General features: G+C 43.7%; 1 protein-coding gene across 1 annotated transcript in view; it reads left to right on the forward strand.

Annotated features, from left to right (window-relative positions):
• Nucleotides 1-9,349: 9,349 nt before the first annotated feature.
• peli1b (pellino E3 ubiquitin protein ligase 1b) overlaps nucleotides 9,350-22,873 on the forward strand; it is a 37,603-nt gene continuing 24,079 nt past the window's right edge. The window contains exon 1 of the mRNA XM_076742384.1: nucleotides 9,350-9,734. The gene's annotated coding sequence lies outside the window, so the exon portion shown is untranslated. The remainder of the gene's footprint in view (nucleotides 9,735-22,873) is intronic.

The raw sequence follows: 22,873 nt of genomic DNA on the forward strand, positions 1-22,873 counted from the left end.
TACTGAAGGCGTAAATCTTTACAAACAAGTCACAAATATGCGGCTACATTTTCCTGAAACAGCTGGCTACTGTGGGTTTTAGCAAATGCAAGTCAAACATGACTAAATAGTACATCTGTTGTCCACTGCCACCAAATACTCCACCTGAGGATCTCGGCTGTGAAAAGTCAAATCAGGTGAAAAGTGGACACGTATCCAAGCTCAGACTGATAAGATACATCAAGCTTTGGATGCACAAAAACTTACCAGTCGATCAATTCATTGCCTGTTTTGTTATTTTCACAGGAGCTGTTAGAAAAATCTTGAGTATCTGTGCAGAGTTGTGGCGTCTGCATTGGAGTCTATGCATGAACACGCGCACTGAACATACAGTATGTTCTTACAGAGAGTCTCAGATGACTTCCCCTGTTGACGGCTTAGCTTGAAGGGATGGCTGCCAGTGACTTTCCGACAGGTACCTGAACTCCCTCCAGGCTCCTTCTCCATATGCACTCCCTCTATTAAACCCACCATTACCATTTCAATCGGGAAACCCTTCAAACAGGGTGCTGAGTCTCCTCGAGCCGTCTGACCTGAAACGTGTGCCAGTGACGAGAAACTCTACGAGAAACAAGCCAGTTCCCTCAAGCGACAACCCGGGCTCTTTGTTTCAAATGTACATGTGTTGCCCTTGGGCTCATGTGAGCACAGTCACGGCTGCGAAAATCCCCAAGCAATTTTCTTTTGTTTGTACGAACCGTTGATCATCTTCCGCACGCTCATGCTGCTCACAGCACAACTCAAATAGCACTCACAGGACACCTCGTAATGCGACCGCTGGAAAATAGATAACGACCTTACTGACAGGCTGCTATTAAAACGCTCATTTAGTTTAGTGTGAAATGAGAGTCTGGTTGTCTGTCCACAGACAATTACAGCTGTTGGTGAGCTTAGTGACGACACCCTGTCTAATTACAGTCAGCGACTCTGTAATTACATGCAATGACACCCAAAGTCTCACAGGGCCATACTGTACGCTCAATGCTACGTGCAACAGAGTCACAGTACAGTTTGTGACACAAGATGGACAAAATGTACAAAACGCTCCATTCAGTTGTGATCATGGGAGCGTAAAGGCAGGATGATTAATCAAACATGGTGTGTTTAAGGTAATTGATGAAACTGATCCAGATGTCGCAGTGTTTCTCAAACTTTAATGAAAGGAGAATTCCAGTAACATTTGGAGTTAAGGCCAATTTGCAGCTGTCTGCATCTGGTTTGCATTTCCTCTAATCATTTTGCAACACGTCATGTGATTATCTTTACAAACTTTTCCGTTCTTCTTCGCTCATCTTTCCATTCTGACGGCAGGCTGTAGAAGACCTCAGCCTGAGATGAAACCTGGCTTCGAGTTCGCTGCTGTCCCAGCGAACAAAAGAAAAGCTAAACAAGAAAGGCGACATTTACAGGAGTACATGTGGCAGCAAAGCTCATGATGGTCAGTGTTTGGGCGATGATTTCATCCCCTCAACTGGGACATGAGAACGTTTTGCATTTATTGTGAGGGGTTACGTCAAGATTAGACATTATTTTGTGCACTAAACAGATACTACAGGCCGCAGATGACTTCCTCCTCCAGGAATGAAGAGAAGAAGAGCAACATGGATGATCCTCAGCACAAACCTACAACATGAGATAAGCAAAGAAAGCTTATTTTAGGGGATTTGTAAGGTGTCACGGCAGAAAAAGTACAAGAACAGATGCATAGTAGAGAGTATTACCATTTGTAGTGAACTGTTTTCCAGCGGCGATGATAAGGTTGATGATCGGCTTCATCTGGGGATTAACACTCCATTACCTGTCCTCAGTTTGATTTTAAGGAAATACAATATGCAGCCAGTATGAAGCAAACTCTAGCATGAGGCAGATTTCGCATTCCTTACCAAATATTAACTAAGACTGTCAGGATTTTAACCAGCACCTCGTCCAATTTCAGAGCTTTTTCTGTTACTTCCTGGCTACAGACGATACCTGCTTTGTGGTGCTCCTCAGTTTCAGTCTATTTTAGCTTTTTGCTACTACATCACCATCATCAGACAGCTCCCCGAAGCTCCAGCTGATGGCGTTTGATCTCTGAGTGACCAGCAGGACGCCAGATGTAAAATGTCATCATCAGCGTACTGTGGAGGAGACTGAACCGCTGACGATGACTGTCAGCGTGTGTGTTTCCATCTGTTTGAAACATCTGAGGGATTTAGAGAAAACAGAGTAATTCAGTTTGTAAAACGTGGTTTGTGAGTAACAAAGTGAAGCTGTGTCACCAGCTTGCTGGGAGGATTTACTGTATTATTGCAGGGTCCAGGAACAACATGTCATCATACTGTAGGTACAGCATCAAATTCAAAAATGGGAAAAGACAGAAAGACACTGGAGACAACAGGACTAAAACCATCTGGCAATGTTGATTATACAGCTGCATAGCTTCGTTTTCTGATTTGTTTATTATTCAGCCATGTTAGGAGCTCTTTGAGGCTGCACAGTGAGCTAAATGCTAAGATTAGCATGCCATCATGCTGAGGTTTAGGAAGTAAGTTTACCATGTTTGTCTGAGGTTAGCTTGTTAGCATTCTAACATTGGTCTGATTCTTAGTTTTGCGAGTAGTTAGTGATGCATCAAAATATTGAACAAATTAAAAGTCTGACCTGATAATGACGCAGCTCGCTCTGATTCAGACACCAACGCTTTGTCACACCCCTCGGCCTTGAGCATCCGTGTTAACTCCAATGCAGTCCTAACCCCAACTCTGCAATATGAGATGTGACTTTCACCCTGGAGACCCGGGTTTTTGTCCTGTGAGAAATCAAAAGTAAATGATGTTTTCCTAAACACAACCAAGTAGTTTTGGTGCCTAAAGCTAATCAAACTCACCAACTGTACCTCCACAGTCTGTCCTGAGAAGGAATGTTGGCCCTATAGAGGAAAAGTCATGAGGAAACACTGAACCATGAACATCTCCAAAATTCAGTGCTAGTCCATCAAGTATACTTGGCAAGATTTCATTTGAGCAGCTGGTGGCGCTAATTCAGGGTAGCTCAAGTCAGTACAATTCATCCTCTAGGGACCATTAAGGTCTGTACAAAACTTCATGGCAATCCATCCAACAGTTGTTGAGATATTTCAGTCAGGACCAAAGTGGTGGACGGACCAACAGACTGACTTTGCCATCCATAGATCTGCACAGCTAGCATGGCTAATTGCTAATTGCTGATGTTCAATAACAGAATCAACAAGTTCCATTTGAGTGCGCCTTGGTTTAATTTTGCCGAGTTAAACAACCTGATCCAGCAGCTTCAGGACAGTTTTGGGTGCATTCAGCCTCGTCTCCGCTGCGCAGCCAGCTGGGCTACCGACAGCTGAGATGGAAAAAGGTCTTGCCAGTCGGCCTGCCTCTTGTCTTGGCATGTTTATCTTCTCAAACCACTCATAACAAGTTTACTGCCTAGATATATGCGGGGTTGCAAAATCAGTTCTACGTCTTATGATGTGGGCAGACAGGTGCTGGTATTTTGAAATCGCATTAGAGACGATTAAGAAATGCTGTTACCATGTTTCCTTCTGTTTAGTTTAGGCTTCTACAAAACAACATCTGGACTGTATTACAGTTCAGCGCACACTGGAACATACAGATCACATAATACAGAACTTTAAGCTTCCTCGCTCACGCACAGAAGTGTTCCTGCGCAGCTTTAGCTGCAGAAAACGAAGCAGCCTGAGTCCCACAGTGCATCCACTCACAATGTTAATCACATACAGAATGCAGGAAGCATACACGCAAGCAACACCAACGTCTGTCACTTAAAAATGTGCTCAGTCTTGCAATGCTGGAACACACACACACACACACACACACACACACACACACACACACACATTTGATTGATCTGGTCCAGTCAGCCTATGCGCCTGCTTTGTGATATGCTAAACATTCAGTAAACATTATCCAGTGCATGGATACTGTCACCATGGCAGCATGACAACAGCGCTCGGCTCGGCCCCTCAAACACGGGACAGTAGTGTTATTTAATATTTGGCTCCGCGTGAGCACAGCATGTTTCTATCACATAATCCTGTCACAGCAGCGAAGACTTCTCCGCGCGGGCCTCCTGACTGGCTGAACGCAGCCCAGCTGTTGCTATGTTTTGGTCTTATCGCACAACAACAACAAAGGATGAAACGCTCGCTGAGAACAGGCTGCCCCGAGCGCAGTCCCACACACTTCGTCCACTGCTGGCATCGCATGGGACCGGAGCAGATGCTTTCGTCGAGATTTGGGCCACTTACATCATTTTAGGGAAATGTATCAAGTTTAGTAAGTCAGGGCGAAAACAGATCTGAAAAAATGAGGCAGTATGCAAGAATACATGAGTAAATATGTTAAGTATAATCAGGGAAATGCAGAAGAATGTCCCCTGTGACTGCAGCACTATTATATATTCTATCATTACGTTATTATGACTCACGCATTAAAGTGGGATTTGACTGTTGCAGTTGGTTTAGGTGGAGCTCATTTTAATATTTTATACATTATACAGATTAGACTGCAACTAATGATTTTTTAATGATTATTTTCTCCACTAATCGATTGATTGTTCGGTTTGTAAAAGGTCAGAAATGATTAAGAAATGCTGTCCCAGTTACCCAAAGTGACACCCTCAAAATGCTTGTTTTCTCCAAACCTCGAAATTATTCAAAATAAATTCAAATAGTGTAAAAGAAATCTTCACATTTGTGAAGCTGGAACTATAAAATGTTTTTAGGTGAAAAATACTCCAACAAATACCAAAATACTTTATTTTCCTAACTGTTTTGTTTGGTTAATTTTAAGATCAACATTTGTTTTTTTATGCATAAATCTTCTTTTATGAATAAATTAAAGCCGTCAGATAAATGTAGTTGAGTAAAAGTTCAATAATTTGCTCTGAAAAGTGGTATAAAAACAAAAGAAAAAGTAAAGTACCTCAACTTTGTACTTCAAGTAAAACATAAAGCTGAGGTCGTAATTCAGTCTGTCAAACATGCAGCTGCAGACCTTCATCCTGTCAGACACAGAAACTGCACCGACCTGCTCACCTGTAAGTGTTAATACTGAGCTGTGAAAATCTATTACGGTGTTTCTGCAGTGAAGCTGCTGCTGCAGACACATCAGAAACATTTTCAATCCTCTGCAGACAGAAGCAACTTTTCATCTCCAGTTCATTCAGGATGCAGCAGCTGAGATTTTAATGTAAACACATTTCAAGAGAAGACATTTCTGCATCGACTTAGAGTTGATTTGAATGTTTTAACGATCGTACGCAGCTTCACTGCAGACTTCTGCAGCCATCACTCCTCCTCAGGTCCTGGAGTTTGTTCTGCAATCTGGTTTCAGGAACCAAAAATACTGACTCAAGTTTCCAAAAACTGTTGGTTCAATGTCACTTTAAAACTTTCCCCAGTTGCATCATGGTGTTAACTGCTGTTATTCACTTTTATAATGTGTCTTTGTTTGCATCCAGTATTTTATTCATTCACTTATTTTAACAAGTTCCCACTTTGAAGAACATTTTCTATTTGCTGAAACAGAGTTGTTATTAACGTTGTTATTACATTCACAAACTGTTTTTTTTTGCAGGCATATCAAAGCAGAGTCGCTTTAACTGCACAGCAGCTTGTCCAGTGCACATGAAAATGAGGACAAGAGGACATTTTTGAATTTGACATCACTCCTTAGAATGCATTTATTATGTTGCTTCTTTGACATGTTTTTCTCATTTTTAATCTTGATTTTTTCACCTGTTTCTAATTAATTTTGATTTAAGCTTTTGTCAAATTCCAGCTGTTTCATTATGTGTTTGACTACTTCCTGTTTTCATGTCTTCTTATGGCACTTTCTGGTTTATATGGCGTAAACTTTGGTTTGCACTCAAGCGAGACTTTGTACAGCACACTGGCAGGATCCAGCGTTAACCTGAGGGCTGTAATCGGACCACCACCACGTGTGCGCCTCCCTACATTTTTCATCATTTCCTGACGCTTCGCACAGACGTGCAGCTCATTGGCTCTTGGAAAGAGAAGCACTTGTCAAAACATCCATCAGGGGTGAAGTGAACTGGCTGCAGAGCCTTCACCCGTTGAATCAAAGGAAGGTGTGTCTGCCTGGAGAGGTCCGGGAGAGGTGTTGGTATTGTAACCACAGCAACGTAAACAGGAGGCCTCAAACACAGATTAAAGTGTGTGCAAAGATTATGTAAGGTGTGCACATGGTGTGTGTGTGTGTGTGTGCATATGTGCAGGCACACACGGTTTCTTATGTTTCTCAAGGCAGAGTCTGAAAGGCAGAGTCGTCTTTCAGACTCTGCAGCTCGTTTTGAAAACACTTGAACTTGTGACGCCCACCACTCACGGCTGGCGTTCAGTGAAGCAGCAGGCATGTATTTTATTAGCAAACGTAAGTGTGTGTTTTACGGCCTCTCAGCCGCGTAAAAATAAGTCTGTCTCTGTGTGCATGCGCATGTGTGTGTGAGAGTGTGTGCTATTGCCATGAGGGACGTTAAGTTCTGCTTAATCAGATCTTGGCCTCACCTGAGTTTTCCACTCATTCTCACATTGAAGGAGCTGTCTCCCGCTCGAGCCAAGTATACAAACACACACACACACACACACACACACACACACACACACACACACACACACACACACACACACACACACAAACTGGAGGTCATCTGGTGAAGCTGATCTTCCAGGAATCATATACACACAGCTGGAGCTGTATTGGACTGATGTTGTTTGCTCTGCATCTGGATCGGGTTCATTTCTCAAGTGGAAGGTTATTTTGTATTAATTTTAAGGTCTTTTGTGCCCACGCGCTGTTTTCTAAGATAAGATTTTATCTTTTGACTCAATTTTTATGCTTTTGTTTCCTAATTGTTCTTGAAATTGTTCATTTTTAAGTTTTCATTTCTTGTTTGTTTCCTGTTTTATTGGTTCTGTCATCAGGTGCATCATTAATGGCCAGCTGTTAATTGAACTGCTTTATTAAATGCTGTCTGTTGTTTTCTAATTTAGTGGCTATGTGGGCTTCTGAGCTGCACAGATGCCATCTTGCAATACATGCACATGTTACCGTTCGTACTTTTCTTAAAGTTTTCCCATGTTGGCTGCAGCAACCCGTCTGACTCACTCTGCATGGGCCACCAAACTGGTTTCCCCTCTGGGAATAAATAAAGTTATCTAATCTGATTTTACTGAATTTGGGCTTGAACGACAGCCTTGAAACAGTACATTTTGTATTTTCAAGTTACTAAGACGGAGTAATTTGAATGTGAGGTGTTAAGGCAAAAACATGTTATTTTCACCCTTTTTGGGGGGTTTAAATGGGGTTTTTAACTTGGTTTGTATCTTCTACTTGTGCACTTAACAGCTGCAAGTCAAGAATCTGACGAGTTGGACTTGAACAGTGCGAAGGTTTTGCGGTTTGTGGTGAGCTTTTTTTACTTCGAGTATCTCAAGGCTATTTCAGGAACTAATAAACAGAGTTCAGTGGGAACTGGTGCAACATTAAGGCCATCGGTCAACAACACACGATTAGTTTTTGGTGTGGATCTGAAACCATGTGTGGACTGAAGAGATTTTTAAGGATTTCTTGACACTTATTTTTGACCAAAAAAAAAAAAAAAACTGTCTCAGATTTCCTTTCTTAAATAGACTGCTGGGTTGCTGACAGCTGCAATAAGATTTTAACATTAACACTCTTAAAGCCTGCATCGTTTTACATTCGTTGGAGTAGTACACGTACTGTATGAGTCTATTTCTAATGTATGCTGGAGTTCAAGTACTGCTTGAATGAAAATTAATAATTTTGAACCGGATAAAGCAGTGTAAAGCATATGATATGATCTAAAACAAACTGAATTATCATCCCTTGAAATCACCCACACACCGGCATATTCTGAGCACGAAGACGGCATGTGGCGTTCTGGAGATAAATATAAAGATGGAGGTGCCAGCAACGCAGACAGAAACAGCTCCGCAAACCTGTTTTTCTCTAGTTGTGTCCACCCAGGCTGAAAATTCAAGCACTCATGGTGTGTCAGGTGTTGTGAATGAAAGCGAGCGTGAAAGGGCATACGAGGAGCCTGAACCTCACACCTTCACATTGAAGCTCAGTGTGACAGGTGAGATGACCTGATGTGGACCACAGCAAAGTACTCAAGCGTTGTGGCTTTAAGATTTGAGGCTCTGACCTTTTCAATAAGTGTGTTTTGAGTGAGTCCATACTTTTAATCTGCTGGTGAAAAGTAGTAGAGGAGGTAAATTTATTCAAGTGCCGGACTCAAGTGCAATTTTCAGGTACTTCCACTTTACTTGAATATCTATTTTTTTCTTCCAGTATAGTCATCTTCCACTTTCCTTTCAAAAGGACATAATGTACTTTTTATGCCACATTTATCTGACACGGTTAATAGTTACTTAGATTAAGATTTTATATTAAAAAAAACATATGATCAGTTCTATTGTAATGCATTAACCTACCTAATCGTTACTTAAGTACATTTTCCTGATTATACTTAGATGCAGTATTAAAAGGAAAAGTATTTAAGATGGGAAATGTGCTACATAGTATATCATTAGATTATTATTACTTGTATTCTTGTAAAAGCAGGATTTTACAGTTGTAGTTGGTTGGAGTGGAGCTCATTTTGTATTGGACTGCAGCTAAAGATTATTTTCATGATGGATTAATCTGCTGTTCAGTTTCTCCATCAATCAACTGATTTGCTGTTATGGGAAAAAGTCTGGAAATAGTGAGAAAAGCCTTCATAATCTCCCAGATCCCAAATTCTTCACAATGCTTTATCTTGTACAACAGCAGTTCAAACCTCAACATTATTGAAAATAAATTAAAACAATTAAAAGGAAAAGAAGCAAATCCTCATGTATGAGGAGCTGGAACCGTGAGATCATTTAACAAAAAGCTTTAAAAAATTACATTATTGAAATAGTTGCCTATTAATTTTGTGTCAATAAACTAATTGATTATTAAATTAATTGTTTCAGCTGTACTTATTTAAACTGTTGGTCAGTTTAATGTAAAACAAGATATATTTAATAAGCTCTTCGTATATTTTCTATCTGAAAATCTTAATTTGTGAAGTAACTGGTCTCTAGAGCTGTCAAACCATTGTAGTGCACGTGAAAACCACCTGTATTTGAGCCGCATGTCCGGCAACGAGAAAAACTTCAAGTCCCATGATCCTTTGCGACGACGTAGGTCCCCTCCTACGGCGTACGCTCAGAGGCGGAGAACGGGCAGAACCAGATCAGCTCAGTGTTTACGTTCAGATGCTCACAACAAAGGAGCGCGCACCGCGGAGAGCCTGTCATTTAAAATAAAACACCGTGGATATTTTTGTCTTACGGTGAGCGTTTAAAACTCACAACTCCAGGAAAAGGAGAAGAAATAACCCAAACCCCCACTGGCTTATTATTATTATTTTTTTTTTTTACGTGTTACGGCTTTACTTCTTTTTTGGTAAACCAGCCTCGAGGGGTGAAATTAAGACGAAATCTCCTTTTGTTTTAATGCCGGTGGAGCGTTAGCTAGCTTGCTAACCTCAGCAAGTTGGGACAGCCAGTCAGCAGCTGGTGGAGAAGCTAGCAGCCCGGTCAGCCACACCGAAGACAAGACAAGGACTTCATCGTTCACATCGCAGTGAGTACACGTTTAAAAAAGCCACCTGACAACGATAATGCTGTAACAACTGTTAAACAGCAACGTTACAGGGCTAATTCGGTGCTAACCAGCCTATGGAGCTGCTCCCTGTCTTTAACCGTCACCTGCTTTGTCCTGCCAACGGCTCTGTGACCATGAACTGATCATTTATTAACGCTGCCTCATTTAGTCAAGTCCATGCTTAGCAGGTAAGTCATCACAGGGCCGTTACTGTGTGTGTGTGTGTGTGTGTGTGTGTGTGCTGCAGCTGCAAAGTGCTGATCTTTGTCAAGTTGTCTGCACACACACACACACACACGCACGCACACACACACACATGCACCTGTTATGACTCCGTCTTTATCTCAGTGGAAATCAGAGGCTCTGTGAAGATAAAGCTTCTGGTGGGCACTGACTCTGTGTGTGTGTGTGTGTGTGTGTGTGTGTGTGTGTGTGTGTGTGTGTGTGGAGGCTTCAGAGATGGAGGTATTAGTTTACATCACTTCCAGTCTGCATGCTGACCTGTCACAGGGTGGGTTGAAGGGGTGAGTGAGAAAGGGAACATTGCCTGATAAGGAATTAAGCAAATGCACTGACTCTAAAGCTTGATTGCCAGTTAATGACTTCCCTCCCCTCCTCTCTTTCTCTGGTTCCCATCTCATGCTGCCTCTCACCCCCATCCTCCCCGCTCTCTTTCTTTCCCTCTCTTACCCTCCTTGCTCTCTGTCCCTCGCTGTCTCTGTCAGCGTTGATGTGATTAAGTTTGGTTGCTGATAAGGATCTCGCTGGCTTCCTCTGCCCGTGTCGGATATGTCACAGTAAAGACAGACATGCATTGACTCCATCTGCTCCGCCTGGACGCCGCAGGGCATTTTCTGCTTGTTAATATGATGAATAATCAGGAAGCTGAAGTTTTCTGAAATACTGGCCGGTGGTGGTGACTTTACCCATGAACCAACCCAACGACAGCCAGTGAGTGTTGGGTATCGATGCTAGCAGGGGAGCAATTTGCATCGTCTTGCTTGTTGCCTTTTAAAGTCCTACAACTGGTGCATTTGCAAAGCAGTTGGGTGGGAATAGTAACAACTTTTTTACTATTTGATGAAAACATACAGTAGAAGCTATGAGTATGTTAAGCACGCTGTTGCAACTCCATCTGTGTTTGAGGTTCATCAACTTCTTGCAAACATAACTAGTGCAGCAGGCTACACTGAAATGGTTTGCATGCACATCAGATCTAAAACAGTGAGCCGGACCTGCTGTGGGGAGCTATACGAGGTTCAAGTTGCAGCACTGATACCTGCTAAAACAGTGGCGCCCTGTTGTGAGGAAGCCTGAAGAATCTTTATTATATTTTGGTGCCGCCTATTTAGAGTCTGCGTTCTCACAGTCCTATAAATGGTGATAACTTCTAGTGTGAAGTGCTTGGGACATAGTGTTTGCCGTCTAACAGGGGAGAGTGTAAGTGTTGCACGTACAGTACATGCTTGTGTTTGCACATTTTGTATTGAGTGTGTTGCCTGCTGGACTGAGTGTGTGTGTGTGTGTGTGTGTGTGTGTGTGTGTGTGAGCTCCAGCACGGTTTAGAGTCTCAATTTCAGGGAGGAAACCGGAGCCGATGGTGTCAGACGGGAGCTCTGATGTCTTAATGGAGGCTCAGAGCTGCCTGTATCCTTAGTAACCCGGTCTGTGGGGACACAGAGAGGCCTCCCCGTCTCGGCCTGGGCCGGATGCTGTATCACTGCTGTCCCGCAGCAGTGAAGCCCAGTTCAACAATTAGTTGTTAGATGTTTTGAAATTCTGCAACAGAATGACAAAAGTGCTTCCTGTCAGTCTAATTAAAGCTTTTAGTATTTGAATTATTGAAGGGTTTGCTTTAAGATTTGATTCTGCAGCGTTATTATTGTATTTACATCCACTGTCTGGATGGAAAAAATGCAAAATCTAAAACACAGTGGTTGCAAATTGCAGCACATGTTGCATAATACGTATGTCTTCATGACCTCCTTCCAAACTCTATTTGTAAGATCAAAAGACAGTGACACCCACCCTTCAATGACCCTAATATACATGTGCAGCTCTCAGGTTGTTTGAGGGTAGAATTTAACTTCACTAATGACTAACTACGGTAGTTATAGTTCAAGGAAACAGTCAAACGTGTTGTCCTTGATATTGTACCCACTGCACTCTGTTTGACAGCGAAGTGTGAATTGTGTGGAAACATACTTTCATTACATATTCACTCAGTGGAAGTAGATGAAAGTCACAATCATACCAGCTGTTGGTGGTTAACACCTCGGCGTTGAGTGAGTATGTTTGAGAATCAAACCAACAAATCAACAACATGTCAAACCGCTTTGTGTGCTCGCGCCCTTTTAAATATTAATGATGTGCACAGCGTGTTCGTCACGAGAGGAGACTTTTGTTTTGCTGAGTGTTTACATTAATGTTTGTGTGTGCACGTGCCGGTGATGTGCAGCTTCATCCGGGAGGGCCGCTGAGCTCAGCGGGGGTCTGCGGGTGTAATCTTCGGCACAGCTAAGCAGCAGCTTTCCCCCTACTGTGTGTGAAGAGCTTGGCATTCTCCTCCCGGTCCAGCTTACTCTGTGCTGGCCTGGTAAACAGGCTGAAGTTTGCGGAGGGGGATTACGTCTATCATGGAAAGTGGGTCAGACAGTGGGCACGTTTTTATGGCCTTGTTTCTGCAAGGTAGGGAAGGAAAGAGGAGGTGGGGACATTAAGCTACCAGCGTTTTTCCATACTGTTGCTCGAGGCAGCGTTTCCTCGGTACAGTTCTCTTATGCTGTCCCTCTCGTCAGAATCGTTTTCAGTCAGTTTCCCGTGTCTTTGCTAACAAGGCAATCATACAAAGCGATTGGCTCCTGTGTGTTGTCGGGGTTCAAGCATAAATGCATTCAGTACACAGCGGTTTAGGTCCCGGTACGTCCTGTGAACCAGATATTATAGTCTTTGCTTTGAAGGTGTATTCAGGCACAACATTAGGCAGAGTTTTGCCTTTCTTTGCTCTCATGAATTTGACTCTACAACAGTTTGTCAAACTGTGTTTATTCTCCCTAAATAGTCAATGTACCGACTGTTTAGATGTTAGCAGTGGCTAGCTATTAAGGTGGCCACTGTGTGTGTGCGTGTGTGCGTGTGCGTGCTCAGAGTCTGATCGATCTCACCAGAAACTCCAGTTCTTTCCGTGATCTTCCTCCAGTCTCTCTCCATTTTCCTCATGTTCGCAAATTGGATTCTTGAAAGTTTTCAGACAAGTACCTCTTTGTTACTCAAGTTATAACATTTTCAACTCGTTCAGACACTTCCTTCCCCCCATCTGCACCGCCTCAGGTGAGCTCATACCTGTTCGTGTCCTTTTGCATCTGTACTGGCTTTATATGCAGTTGCACTGCCTAAAACGTGAACTCAGTGGTGTAAGTTCCACATGGAAGACTTTAGCAGTGTGTTGATTGTTGTCTGTTAGCTAAAATGGCTAGTCAGGTTAGCTTAGCTTATCTGTATGATGAATGCAAATCAAAGGCAAGAGCTTGCGGCCTGAATGAATGGCAAAGAGGCAGGAGTGTGTTCTTAATTGAAGGGATGCAACAAAAACTGCAGCATCTCTACATTTTGTGAGGATCCAGCGAAACAGTTTTTATGTTAGAACCGATGCTGCAAGTAAGAGAGAGAAATAACCACCAACCAAGTTCCCCCATTCCCCCTCTTATTTTCTGGTAACAGTGAAATGCTTCCCATAGGTCACCTCACATCCACATCATCATATGAATTATGTAAACTTATCGTAAACGCTATAAATTATGTAAGTCTTCAGAGGAACAGCATTAAGACACATGTAAGGAATGCATAAGTGTCAGAGGATGATAGAGGGCACATGGGCAGAGAGAGTGCGCCTGCACATTAGCTGAATGCAGATTGAACAATGATGTGAGGTCCTTTGTCTTTCTGTGAGTGCCTCTCCTCCTCATCTCACCATCTTTCTCTTCTGGGGGGGGGGGGGACTTTTTTTTAAAATTTATTTGAGGAGCTATTTTAGTCATATGTTTGAGCACAGGGGCGAGTGTGGTCACCTGTTCGGTTCCATTAAGAAATGAAGAGGAAATTTCTAATTTCTCTCGCTGCCTCTTTTGTTTATCTTACTCAGTTTGTGTTCGTCTCTTTCCTCCCTTCGCTCCCCAGTCACACCGAGGCCTCTCCCCCACTGCCAACACCCGAGTCAGAAAAGTAAGGGAGGGGGAGAACTGAAACATAGTGGAGCTGTTCAGCGCCCTCAGAAAAGCTGTTGGGGAGTTCACCGTCCTATTTGGCAGCTCTGTTACTGTAACGGTAGGCCGGCTGAATTCATGAATAGGATCCTTATTTGTTAATGTTGGTGGACGTCAGGGAAAATGTGTCTGTTAATGTCAGCGATGTGCTAACACAAGAAGAGCTGAAACATGTCCGGGGGGTGGATTACACTGATTTTATTTTATTTTTGCATGAGACATTGTGACATTAAACTAATGGCATAAATTCACCACATATGTGAAGAGAGAAAATGAAAGAGAAACCTGTCATTGTTCAACATCTACTCCCAAATATCACTATTTTTGTTCCTTTTCTTCATTACTCACTTTAAGAGCTGACATCATTAATCGATAAGTTGACCTCCTGACTAATTTGTAACGTACCAAAGTGTGTGAGTGAGTGCTGAAACATCCCATATGCTGCCCAGAGCTATCGAGCGGTAGATGCTGGGTGTGTTCAACACCTCTGTCCTGACTCAGACGTCAGCCTGTTGCTGTGGGCACAGTAATTTCCCTTTGAATGATCAGGATCCTGTTGAGGTTAGACGTAAAACTTGAAAGACAGTGCTGTGAGGGTGTGCGCAGGTGTTTGTGTGAGATCTCGAGATACCATCTGTGTGGTTTCCTTGCCATGTAGCTCGGGCAGGCGACTGCAGCTCAAACTGCTGACATAGTGTGGCACCTTCCCTTGCAGACACACATTCATATGCACACACAGACCTGTAATTATCGACTCCCCTCTCATCGTGCGTGATTGCCATTTCCTGCTTCACTGTCCAACATTCCTGTCTCAAATGAGCTCATGTGTACATCCTCGCACACGCGAACGGTTGATTATGTAACTTGTTGAGGCCGTGGCTTCCCCAGGGAGCAGCGCTGTTCCTGCGAATGCGGAGAAGTACTGGGCAGTAGTTGCTGAAAATCCATTAAATAATCAAAGTCTGAGGGTCCTTGTGCTCAACACATCAACAGCAGACAGTCGCTGAGATGTGAAACACAAGCAGAACTGGTCATTCTTGAATGTACTCGGTTATATAACACGTTGTTTACACCAAAGATAAACTTTAAATCCCGCTTACTTCCAGAAATCTTAAGTCTGTTTTATTTTAAAAAGTCCAGCAATGCCAAAGCCCAAACTAACCCCACTGAAGCCTGAACGCTAGCAGCGCTGAACACCAGCCCGTCTCATTTGGCCGGACGCGAGGCTAATGATTGCAAAGTATGTCCAGGTGCGGCACAGTAAGACCTACATAGACCTTTCCCTTTTCAGTCCCCGGAGAAAGGCAGCCATCACCGACACTGCAGCAACCCAACCAGGAACGGACGTTGAATGGAAACATGAATCAGCCTCAAGCACACGGCTACAGAAAGCTTTTTCCCCCTGATGTTTCCTTGGTACTGTAATCATGGTTTCATATACCATCCCCACTGCTTCAGCCGGCCTCTGTGTGATGTGGACCAAACATGTCAGCCAAATTCTGCAAATCATTATAATAATAATTATGCAAACAGAAAAGGTATCTTACTCCCGTGTTTACAGTCATCTGTAAACATGCCGTGCACATGCTGTGAACCTGATGACACCGGCTTCACCATTCAACACTGTAAACTGCTGCAGGTTGCATCTGTCCTTGGCGTTTCTTCCTCAGCGTTGAAAAGCAGCAAGCAGTGGAATTTAACTTGAGAGTATTTTGCCCACATAAACTGTGGTATTACCATAAAGGTACTCTGTGACCTCTGTTGTTAATGCTAGCCGTGTAACAACTACCTAAAAGGCAAAATGATTTATCAAAAAGCTGGAATTAGTCATAGATTGTGCTCATTCTGTGCAGCGTACAGAGCTTTATTCTGATAGTTTTAGACACAGCTTGGGTGGAACAATGGGTGCGATCTTTTCTTAACGCACAGCAACACGTGTCATTATTCACCTGTCAAACAAACGTAAACTGGCTGAAGTGACAGAAAGCAGAGCAGCGAGGAAACGGAGCATCGCCGCTTCAGTATTTCACCTCGGTGTTCGTGTCCCATCCCCCCACGGTGTGTGTGTGCACTAATGCCATATGGTGTACTGTACAGCCATGATACGGCTGCATTGTATGCCTAGAGAAGAGGGGCGTCACGATTTCGATTGAATCAAAAATCAATCAGAGCGAGCTTTCAGTTTTGATCCTCAAAAGTAGTTTTTTTATTCCTCTTCTGTGCCGGCGATCACAACACACTGCCCTTCAGTTACTGTTGTGCTTATCTGGCCATGGTACGTCTGACTGAATCACCTCAACCAGCTCTTATAGCGTGCATTCTGCTATTAGGGTTCAGGTTAGGTTTCGCAGGTGAGAGAGGTCAAGCTGTTGTTGTGAAGTCTGAAGATGGCACACGTTGACCTCAGCGACATTTTGCAGCGATGACGTTTCAGTGAGCACTTTTCTTCGTTATTTAGACTATGCAGCACCGGAAAACCTGCTTGAAAATGTCATAAATATGTATGGAAGTGAATAACAGCAATTTAAATAGGTTCTGTAATTTGCCCCCCTGCACTGAAGGCAGATGAATGAATCATTGGGAGCTCACAGTTCACACACACACACACACACACACACACACACACACACACACACACAGATCCCTCCACCCTCTGTTCTGCTGTACCATGCTTCTAGGAAGGTCACATTGTGTGCTTTGTACAATCAGGAAATGGCACTTGGCAGTAGAAGCTGAGGGTGTGTGTGTGTGTGTGTGTGTGTGTGATTGCATGTCCATATGAGCATACACCCATATGTGTTTAGATAAGGGATGTTCCTAATGACTAATTTCCCTGACGGTGAAGTGGAAGTTTAAACTTAGACCGGTCCAGAACAGTCAGAATAGAGCTCAATTTAGTCTGTGAGGTTCATAAAAATATTGCATGTAGAGACATTTTAAACCGTTAATCTCATTCTTTGATAACCTCATTGCATTTTAAATGTTATTCTAAGCGTCTTTTTGTTAAAAAGATCCTTTTTTTTTAACCACAAACCGCCGCTGTGTCGCTCTCACGTCGTGCTCATCCCTGGTTTGGATGTCCGCTCTGTGCACAGTATGTCCTGCACACATGTCACGGTCTGCATGTGCACACACACGCTTCCATGTCTGCGTGCAGACTTGTATGTGTGGAAGACTTTGCCTGGGCTTGCGTCTCGTCGCACGTCCACCGACAGGCCTGTTTGTTGTCTGTGTGCAAACGCTGGTCTGTGTTCATCCCACTGAATCATTGATGAGACTGTAATTCGAACACTGGCCCTCCTGTTTCTTCCCCTGCCGTCTGTCACCAGTTAGCCTCCTCCCAGTGGCGCTCACAGGAAAACCAGTATGCTGCTCTGACTAAGCTCAGACAGCAAACCTGGAAACTGAAAAAAAAGCAGCCGTTAGTTACAAAACAGACAAAGCACCCCAGAAACAAACAGTCACGGTAACGTTTAGGCTTTTCCTGTTATATGTGCACATGAAGTGAACGCTTACTCGCCCCCTTTGGCAGCTCTGCGTGTCGTAATGTCCACACTTTTATCCACAGTCCTGTTGGTTTTACTCTTTGGAGTCATTCTGTTCCACTCTCTGTTTGCTTGTAGGCATAAAGGCTAAATTTAACGTACAAAACTCCCCAAAAAAAGCCGGTAGGGCTGAAAGTTGAGCAGTTATTTGATCAAGAGAAACTTGACAGGCAGCTATTTTAATGCCAGATTAATAATTTAAGTAAGTTTTTAAGATAAAATGCCAAGAATTCACTGCTTGTGGCTTTTAAAATGCAAATGTTTGCTGGTTTTCCTAGTCGTACATGTTGGTAAGTTGAAGATCTTTGGGTTTTGGACCGATGTTTCAGTATTTTCTGACACTTAACAGACCAAATCATTAATCCACGAAATGGGAAAATTAGTTGTTGTCAGGTTCAACCATAATAAAACACAGGGCTCATAACATTTTACATTTTTCCAGTTTTTCAGCCAATATGTGTTCTGGACATGTCTGAATAATGCAGCATGTGAGTGTTAGTCTATATGTTGGAGGCTCCTGTGCTAAATTAATTCTTTTAAATAAAGTTTGCTGTGTGAGCCCCCTTTTCGGATTCTCTTTAATTTAAGGAAGCCAAAGTTAGATTTCGGGAAGTCTGGTCCACATGCATATTTCAGAGATTATTCACGGGGAAAGAAAAACAAAAACAGGAACCACCACTGTTTTTAATACTTTTCCTAAGCTGCTTTTATTAGACAGCTTAGCGAACAGTGGAAAGAAGGAAATTTGGGGATGACATGACACATTTACTGTGAGTCAGATTCACCTCTTTTCACCGTGAAACTGACCCCACGCACAGGTCCAGCCATCCGGGCCTCTGGCCTAAGCCGAGGACCCTGGTTTTGGTGGGAGTGGTCCCGCATCCTGGATTCTCTGGAGATGCCGGTCTCTTAGAGCCTCCAGAGCAACCGGTAGTTTGTTTTGATGAGTTCATTTAATTCTCAGCAGGAGTTCGGCGCCGAGGGGTCCGACCGCTTTTTCAGGAGTGGGTGGCGAGGGGGGAATGGTGCCGCGGTGCACCAGGAAAGACCTGGTCCCGCCTGCACTTAGCATACTTTTGAAGTTAAAAGTGTGTATTTTTCTTAGGGGCACCGGTGCCGTGGTGGACGTGTGATGTTCACGGTTGAAATCGGTCGGAGAGGTGTGATGTGTGTTGGCTTTCTGGCAGCCGAGGGAGCGTTTACAGGACTTTTCATCGTGTGTCCTCGTGTGTTGGTTTTGTTAAGTATCAGGCCCAATGGCATTTGATGCCACTTTTCGCTGTGTTCACATCTGCTTTCAACAACACGGCCCGGGTTTACATTCCTCACCTTGTTTCTAATGTTCAAGTCCTTTTCCTGACCCGCACCACATATTTCATGCCTTGCTGTTTATAGCCGATGAGTGTGAGTATTGTTGTGGCAACGCTTCCTCAGGTCAAGTGTTTGGCATCAGGCCCAAGTGGATTATTCTAATCTGCCTTGTTACGGACTACTCCTCTGTTCTGTCATAGTCACAGCTACAAAAGTAGCTCAGCGTGGCTCAGTGTTGCCCACTTCAATGTCTGTGTTGGCTCACTGTGATGGTAACAGCACATGGGGAAGTGGTCTGCTCTCTGCACCGCTTTATAAGCTCTCTGGTGTGGGCTAATGGTTACTCCAGAGAGCCCAGACACCGCAGAGCGTGGATGTCTTGTAATACGTTTCTGTAAAAAGGGTGATAAAAAAAAAAAAAAGACAGATGGGCTGCAACTAATTAATTTTTTATCCGGCATGTTAGAGACCATATGTGCGCCATCCTGAGTAAGCAGGTTGTTCATCACACAGTAAGTCTACTGCTTATTCACATTTACAATTATGGCATTTGGTGAAGTCTTTGATCCAGAGTGAATTAGAGAGATGCTCGGCTTTCATGATTCAGACCCAGGGAGGACAGATACGTGCATTTGGTGGTATTCAGATGATCCCGGCGATTAGCTGGCCATGAGGTGCAGCAGGGAATAAACACGATGACAAGACTAACAAGCTTCAAATCGTTCTCTGTGGATTAGTCCACTCGAAGCTCTTCTTCCTGTAGTCTAGTCTCAGTCGCTTCTTGATTAGTTGGTCGACAGAAAATTAATCGACAGCTATTTTGATAGTTGATTGATCTTTTCAGTCATTTTTTAAAGCGATAATACCAAACACTCTTTGGTTCCAGCTGCTTCAATATGATGATTTGCTGCTTTTATATAACAGTGAACTGAGTATCTCCTTGTTTGGGAGTGTTGATCAGACAGAGGAAGACATGCGATGACATTATCTACGACAAACTGGACATTTTTCAGTGTTTTCTATTTATTTATTAATTGACTTATTGTTGCAGCTCTAGATTATCTAAGTCATTATGTAAGGTCCTTCAGCCCCTCAAATGTGAATATTTTCTGGTTTTATTACTCTTCTTTGATAGAAAACTAAATATCTCCGGGCTCTAAGATATTTTCGGACGTCACTGTGGGCTCAGGGAACTCGTGATGGGCTTTTATAGCTGTTCGCTGCACAGAATTAATTGATCGATCGAGAAAATCATCATTAGTCACAGCTCTATTGTATTTTATGTATTTTATGATGAGTTTGATGACACTGCTTCAGCACAACTACCGCTTTGTGTGGAACATTGTGACATTTTTCCAGTGTCCAGTGTCTCCAGTGTCCTCCAGTGTCCTCTAAGCTTGTCCGTCTGTTGAGTGTGCCCATCGTCATTCCTTCCTTCCTCTCAAGCGGTCTGTAACAGGGCTCATGTGATTCCAGCACACACTCGTTTCCGTCCATCTTGGTGTAAATATCGGACCACACACAGACGGAGACACGCCGGAGCTCCCCTCCAGAGACCACTGAACATAAGAAGTGTGCGCCTGTCCGTGAGTGGGCAGGGAATTGGGATTCATATATGTGCATCGACTGGCCGACGGTGTGTAAATCAGCTTCAGGCATGTGTGGCTGGACGGAAATGTTCCTGTGCTCCTGGTCCAGTATCAAACTGAAGATATCGCAACCATGCACACACTCACACACACTATATAATTCTAGGTCTATTGTCCAAGCTGGCGCTCAGTGACTCATGTCAGGACTTCACACTCCTCGTTGTATTTTTAATGCAGGCTTATCTGTCTGCGTGCACCCAGGTGAGCGTCAGGAGATGCACTTCACGCTACATTAATTTTCTATAGCGTTTCATCCCTGTTATAAGGTCCACTGTCAGTTTTGTAGTTCCCCTGGACGGAAATGGTTTATGTGTGCCAGCACACATTGTGGGTTTATTTTGAGAGTTTATTGGGGTTTTTGTTTTTTTTTCTGTGTGATCTGGTGTGTGAAGGGAAATGAGTCTGATCACGTCCCACTGAAGTCAGGAAGAACAGTCGCCAGCTACAGAGATTCGGAGAGCTAGTTACCGTCACATGACATCTTTAAAGTCAGTGAAAACAATGAGGGGTAAATGGAAAACATGCTGGAGCCCCGCAGTATTTCTGAAATCCAATAGAAAAAGTTGAAAATTAACACCAGCAATTTGCAAAACGCTGGCAGATTTGGGATTTCGTCTGTGTTGTCATCCACTTAGTTTGGCAGGTAACTAGCAGAGCTGTTGAGAACTGTAGCTCCCAATCATCACGAGGACGTGCATCATTAATTATCCCCTTTATTTGTGTGGCTTCCTGCTTTGTCAGTGATTCAGGCTTGGTGTGGACAGTAGTCTGGAGATAAAACTGATCTTATCATCGTAATGACTGTTGACGTAGTAAAAGACCTACAGCTGTGCAGAGATGGAGCCAATCTGCAAGTTCTCTGCGAGCAAAACACTTTGCCACGTACTCAAATCAAGAATCAAAGCGGTGATGTAGAGGTCTTGGTCACCACTGTAATAATCATGACACCTGTCAGAGCAGCAAGTCTGAGCTAAGTGGAACAAATGCACATATGCTTACATACTTAATAGATCCCGCAGATATGACTGGGGTGCCACGCTTTCCGTCCTTCCTTCCTCTTTCTTCTCCCGTTCCGCAATGCTGATGCCATCTATTCATGTTCATCGATCGCACAAGCTCGACCGAGGATAAGAGACAGAGTGGAAGATGGCAGAGAAAAGAGAAACTGGCGTCAGGTTTGCCGCCTCCCCCTCCACCCCGCAGATCAGTTTCCGAGTCATCGAGCATCTAATCCTCACAGTGTGCAAACCAATACCTCTCACCACTAACCCGACCATGCAACTCTACACACTGGAGACCAGACCCAGGGCGTCTGAAACCGAGCTCACGCCCACACAAATGCACTTCACTTGCATTTCAAACCAAATCCCCCGTGCTCTACGCACATACAGCCTCCCACACTCAAACGGAAATCTGAAAAATGCTCAGCCATAATTTGCGGGGTTAACGCGCGCTTTGACCTGTTATTGAGCGTTATTAAAGACTAAACAGTTTCTCAGACAAGCACCACTTACGCGGACGAGGTTTATGGTCGGACCCAGCAGTCGTCCCTTCTCCTGCGGCCGTGAAACCTCCTCCATGATGTGCAGCATAATGCTCCGGTTTAGTCACCATTTGGAAAAACAATAAAAGAGATTCCAAGAAACTGCAGGAAGCCTTTCATCTCGTGCTCTTTTCTTCTGTCAAGCCCATAAACAGATGACTGATCCATAAGAGTTTTATCCTGTAAGTTTTCTTTTATTTGTCCTTATGGGGGATGCTGTCTCACCGGTCAACCACCTGCTGCCTTGGTTGGCATTATAAAGCCCGTGGATCCGAAAAGTTTCACATTCACACCATCCAATTTGCCTCAATGTGTTTCCTGCAGAGATAACTATTTATTTAGAGTTCCCACTTAGACTAACACCGTGTCAGCTGTACTCAGAGGTGAAGAGGTAGCAATTAGTCCCATCCACTCATTAGAAGCTGGCACGTTCACATCCATTGTGGTTGAGTGGCTGGGTTACTCTCTCCTGAGTGAGATAACTGGCAGAGAGTTATCATTTCGCCGCTTTCAGCTGAGGATCATGTGGTTTTTGTGAGCTGGCTGATGGCTAACCGGCTAGTTGAGTCTCCCACCGAGCGGCTGTGTTTATCACAGTCGAGGTTTCTGATTGGAGGCGTTGACGTGGCGGTGTGTGTCCCCCCTGGCGTGGAGGTCCTCTCAGAGTCAGACTGTTTATATCAAGCTGCAAGTTATTTTCTTTTTCTTTTGTTGTGTGTGATGAGCCTCCAGCTGAGGTTGCTTTGTGGTTGAGGAGCCTTTTTATGATGTTAGAATAACCAGCGCTCGGAGGGCTGCACCCTCACCC

Source organism: Chaetodon auriga, chromosome 11 (assembly GCF_051107435.1).
Source record: "Chaetodon auriga isolate fChaAug3 chromosome 11, fChaAug3.hap1, whole genome shotgun sequence".
Lineage (NCBI taxonomy): Eukaryota > Metazoa > Chordata > Actinopteri > Chaetodontiformes > Chaetodontidae > Chaetodon > Chaetodon auriga.